Below are 6,000 nucleotides of genomic sequence, written 5' to 3' on the forward strand. Positions count from 1 at the left end.
CTAAACTGAATGACTGGGTGGTTTAGTAAAATGTGGGGTGGGGAGACACTGCTTTTTTTTTTTAAGGTTTCTCAGTTACATGACTTTACCCTCCAAATCCTACTGGCTGCTTAGTCTTGGATTCTAATACTCCTGGAAGCAGGTTGGGAGAGATTTTAACTCCTCCTTTTTTTCACTGATATCTGGCTTCCCAAATATTAAGGATATTTGGCTAGGCCCAAGTAAGATCACAGGTTTTCCATCTCTTAAACTTCACATATCCTGGGTCTTCCTGCATGCAGTGTTTCCTACTAGAGCACTCCTCTCGCCTTCTGCATCCTTTGGGACTGGTTCGTTTCCATTCTGGATCCTCACTTCCCTCCTGCAGGTTAGATATGCTTGTTACTCACTCCTAATTACCTTGCTTCCTCTGTCATTACACTTGTCACAACTGACTACCATTGCTTGTGCATTGGCCTCCCCTGCTTGACTGTAAGCTCTGTAAAGGCAGGGACACCAAGCATATAGGAGATACAGAATAAATGTTGCTGAATGATGTGCCTGTGACAGTCAACTGTTAAGGCATTCCCAGCCATCAACTCTTTAATGAATTTCCCTCACCAATCCTTTCCTTCTAAGTCTGCAGGTTCTTATATCAAAGTTAATATCCCCATACATCCCCTCATCCCCAAGCCTTCATCCTACCTCTTGAGCAGAGCCTTCTCCATAGTCTTCATAGTCGCAAATATAGAAAGAGGTCTAGACCTAGTTGCTCTTGTCTGAGCTCTGCTGTAGCTAGCTTAGTGGTCTTAGAGACCCTCAGCCTCTCTGTCTCAGATCAGGGCTGGCTTATCCATTAGGGACGGTGCCCAGGATCCATAATAATTTGGGGGCCCACAAAATGGGAGCAGAGAGAAAAGAACAAAAGAACATTTAAGTCACAGAAAGTCTTGTAATATATTATTTTAATGTGTTGGTCTTTGTACCAATGTAGTCACTGACCATGTTGAATTTTACCCAAGTCCTGTGATCCTGGAAAACATGAAGGGTTAAAGGAACCCTCCCACTCTTTAGTGTTCTAGAAAACAGCTTATACAAGAAAAGATCCTCCCCCATGTGACTTAGTTAAGACTTGCTGATGCCAACCTTGTTTTTTTAATGACAAAGCTGAACATAGACGCTCCACCATTCCGTTGTTTGCATCATTAATGATTAGCTGAACTGTTTCACCCACTGACCAATGTGGACAGAATATCTGCTACCTTGACTTGACCCAATATTAGTTAGAATTCTCTCTTTCTCCTGGCCCCTGAGCTTTGACCTGCCCTTTGCCTGAGCCATGATACAACCCCTCCTTAAGAGCCCCTCCTGAAAATCGGGTGATCATAGGGTAGAATTTTCTCTTTTCTACTGTAAGATTATTCACCCTAACTCATTCCACTTTTCGACATCCTGTTATTTCCAGTATTGTTTATTCCTTCCTAGAAAAGAAAAGACCTTTTCTGCCTAACCTTTGAGAGGTTTGTATATCTCAGGATCAAAGTTTTCTGCTAATTGCAATAGTCCCCCTCCTCCTACTGCAAGTCACTTTCTCTCCACTGCAATACTCCTTTAGAATAAAAGTCTTTGCTTACCCAAGTCTATATTTTTAATTTGACATTGTAAGATATAATTTTTAATATTGTTTATAAATGAAGAGGCCTCCCCAAAGCAAAAATGCACACTAAAATCATAATGTGAACCTGCCTCAGATTCCTCACTGTTAAATGGAGAAGCTGAATTAGGTAGACCAAGATACCTTTTGCCAAAATTAATGAATTCAGAAGCAGAATTATCTGCTCTTGGTTAGTCAGTAGGAAGCAACTGACAGAATGACATGCCCACCTCATTTATTACACATCTTATTCATTGCTACTTCTTTGACTGGACTCAGGGCTGTTCCTGCGCCTGACTTATGGGATAAAATAGAGGTCTCCCAGGCTTCATTTCTGAAAGTTCCGGCACACAAATAAGACCTTTGATTGTGTACCAATCTATATGTATTTCTTGGGTCCTGACACAGTGGGTATTGGTTATAGCAATAGTTTATCCCTTCCTCCCTTTATTTCTTGTTTTCTTATTCATGTAGCATATGATATTATAACTGAAAAAGCTCCATAAGTTCTAAAGTAAAAACAACATGATATGCAATTTGATATCTCACCCATTCAGATGAAATTTCATAATTTCTCCACTTCTTTAAGAAGAGTTCATTTTGTGCTTGCTTCGACAGCACATACAGTAAAAATGGAATGATACAGAGAAGACTAGCATCTTCCCTGCACAAGGATGACATCCAAATGTATGAAGCATTCCATTTTTCAAAGTGAAATAAATCATAATTTTTTAAAAAAACAAGAGGATTGGACTTTTAGTATAATTTGTTTTCCAAGATTAAATAAATATACATTAAAATAAATATATAGAAGAGGAAGATAAAAAATATATATCTCAAACAATAGCAATCTAAAAGAACCTTTAGTATCTTTTTTTCAGTGTATTTCTTTCTTGCCTCTCTGAAAAAGTACTTGTTTATGTATTTGTAATGTTATACAGGTACAGTTTATATCCTTTCCCTTAAACATTACATTATAAGAAGTTTACCTTGTTGCTACATTGTCTTCATAATTATCCTTTTTAATAGCTGCATAATAGACCATCAAATAGATGCTTTGTAATATGCCTGCTTCCCATGCTTCCCACTTGCTGGGTGTTTGTTTCTAAATTTTAACTAAATTATGCTGTGTTGAATATTTTGTTAGGACAGTTTTCCAGAAGCAGAATTATTAAGTCAAAATGTATCCCTAATTTTTATGCCTCTCCATACATCTTTCCAAGTTGATTTTTAATAGTTGGAGCAAATGCTTCCATCAGTGTGTGAGAGCCAATTTCTCCACCAAGGAAATATTTAACTGGGGATTAAATATACATATTCTCAGTGTTTGCAAATTTGATGTACTAGATTGACTATTAACTCCATGAGGGGCTATATCTGTTTGTTCACCATCTCCTTGCTCAATAATTATTTGGTAAATAGTGAATAGAAGACTGAATGAAGGAAAAGTTGTATCTTATCACACTGTTGAACGAACTGCATTTTGGAATGCAATGAACTAACATAGTTTATAAGTGCCATAAAATATCCTTATTTTTCTTTGGTCTTAATCCTTGGACTGAGAAGTGGTCATTAAAAACTCATCTAGAATTGGCATTCAAGGCAGGCTTGAATAAAATTGGAGGTTCTAAAGCAATGTTTCTGAAAGGGCCTTTTCTCCTTTGAATAAAGAAAAATTAATAGTACACTGAATATCTCAAACCCAAACATTGATTTTATCGCCTAAACCACAAAGAATTTTTGGGAAGTATTGTGCCTATTTGGCCTTGTTTCCAGTGTGTGAATTTCTATACTGTCGAGGCACAGGTAGCCTCAACACAGCATGATCAAAACTGGGCTAATAATAAACCCCGAATGACAGCCTATTTAAAGAAACACAGTGCCCCTAACACATGCCCCTAGAGGGGATGCATATGAGACCAACTGCCTTGGACAGCAAGAGTGTGTTCAGTGTAACAGATGGGAGAGGATAAAGAGAGCATGCCCTCTGTCTCTCTCTGTAGATGATGGAAGGGGACGTGCAGTTAATCCTTAGTTTAGGATATAAGGGAGAACAAAAAGAAAGGAACCACAAGGATTCCCTTAACTTTCTCGTTCCTTACATCTTTATTTTTCCCAAAGAAAGGCAAGTTAGAGCTTAGACATCAGCAGGAAGAGCAAGCTGGCAGGTGAAAGCCAAACTGGACGCTGGAAGGTGATTTGTTTGGTTGGCTTGGTATTGGTGCTGTTATTTTTAACTGGCATTTGAATGTTGTAGGCCTCGCCACTCCCTGTAGTCTTCACCCATCTATACTACCTGCTTGGCCTCTGAAGACACTCAACTTTGTGTTCCTAGAATACTTTGTCGTTCTCAGAAAAGTGTCCTGATTTAAAAAACTACCTCCTACTTTTCCTCCCATCACATCAATAAAGCTAGCCAGACAATGATGACTTACTTTATAATCTGTTAATCTCTATACTGCAGGATTCAGGTGTTTGAACAAAAGAACAAATATTTCATTTATAGTTGAAATGTGTTTCTTTGCTGATAAGATGCTATGCAGTGTGAACCCCTCTTCCTTGTAAGCACTGAAAGATTTTTGCCAGATACAATAAATATCTTTGGAGAAGATGTGGTAATTTCCAATCAGAAAGATCCTCTGACATATTATAGTACAAAAAATGACTAGAAATAATGCCTAAGTAAATTCTTTTGGTCAATCTGTGAAATGATAAAAATAACTCGTGATGGTTTAGTATATGCCCAGAAATTATTTGAAACTCCTCCCTCTGGTGAAGCCTTAATTCTCTCTGTGGGCAGTACTTAGTGACTACCTTCCAACAAGAACACGGTAGATATGATGGAGAACAACTGTGAAATGTAGATTGTAAAATGACAGTGTAACTTCCACCTTGTTCTTTCTGCTGCTGGGGTCATTCTCTCTGGGGGAAGCCACTCCAGCAGCTCTATGGAAAGTCCCATGTGTTCAGGAACAGAGGTCTGTTTCCAGCAGCCATCAAGAAACCGAGGCCTCCTCCTGTGAATGTGCCAGCTTGTAGACAAATCCTCTAGCTTCAGTCAGACTGACAGTCCCAGCTGGTATCTTGACTGCAACTTTATGAGAAACACTGTACCAGAACCACACATCTCAACCACTCCCGAATCCCTGTCACATAGATACTCTGCAATAATAAAGGCCTTTTCATTATTACATATACCCCACTAAGTTTTGAGGGTAATTTGTTACACATTAATAAATAACTAATACAGAATTTATTCAGGAACCTTCCTTGATGAGGATGTGCTAAGGATGACAATAATAATAATAATATCTGGCATTTTCAAAGTTTTCTTTATTATAATGTCATGTATCTTCTAAAAACCTTTTGGTTGCCTAAATTATGTGGGCATTGGTCATTCTTGTTGATGATTCAGTTTTTGCCCCTGTTTTCCACGGTTGGAAACCCACTTCCTTCTTTAGGAGTCAGAGCCTGTATTTTTCCTGGAGGAGTTGTAAACAGTTCATTGCTTACTCGTCAGTGTTCCATTATACACAGGGCACGAACACATGTTCTAGCTTCTGCCAATCAGACCCACAGCTCTAGACAAAACACGTTCTTGTGAGGAAGATGGCAGCACCACAGCCACACTTGATTTTCAAAGGCAGTGGTGCAGTGTCTAGTGGCTGCATCCGAGGACACTAGCAGAGTGTCAATGGTGCAGGATCCACTGTCTATGCCCAGCTGGTGGCAGTGATGATGGTACAAGTTCTGCAGTATGATTTTTTATTTTGTCAGGATTGCATAACATTCAAACTTAGTTTTCTATTTCCTGGGAGAGATCCAATGCCCTTTCATAAAATCCTTTTCTATTTAGATTCGCATGTCGCTTTATTTTGCACACAACTAAAAACCGTGACTGATATAGGCAGCTCCATTTTACAGATGAGATAATTGAGAACCAAAGATGTTAAATGATGTGTTGTTAGATACAAGTAGCAAGTGATAGAATTGAAATACATTAACTAGTACAGATTGAACTAAGCAAATAAAGTAATATTCAGATTTAGAATTAAAATGCAAAGGCTTTAGATACTTTAAAAAAACCATATTAATTGTTTTTCTTTAAACTAGATAAAGTGCTAGTTCCCTGTTCTAATCCATATATTAATTGTCAGCATTATGGCATTGAAGCCCTTGCTGCTTCAGAAATGGACCATGCTTTTCCACGCCTTCTTGATTTTACACAGATACCTCTTCATGGAAATGCTTTCATCTGTCCATCTCTGCCCCCCACTCATTAATCAGTTTGCCTGGAGGTTACTTCGAAACCCAGACGTTGTGATGATTATTCTTTGAAGCCTCTTCTGAGCCCTCAGGAAAAGGTA

General features: G+C 38.5%; 1 non-coding gene across 1 annotated transcript; it reads left to right on the plus strand.

The window, feature by feature from the left end:
- Nucleotides 1-2,235: 2,235 nt before the first annotated feature.
- LOC115931000 (U6 spliceosomal RNA) lies at nt 2,236-2,342 on the plus strand. Its single transcript, XR_004067575.1, has one exon. It is a non-coding gene; the product is annotated as a U6 spliceosomal RNA (small nuclear RNA).
- The last annotated feature ends 3,658 nt before the right edge of the window (nt 2,343-6,000 follow it).

The sequence above is a fragment of the Gorilla gorilla genome, chromosome 16 (genome assembly GCF_029281585.2).
Source record: "Gorilla gorilla gorilla isolate KB3781 chromosome 16, NHGRI_mGorGor1-v2.1_pri, whole genome shotgun sequence".
NCBI lineage: Eukaryota > Metazoa > Chordata > Mammalia > Primates > Hominidae > Gorilla > Gorilla gorilla.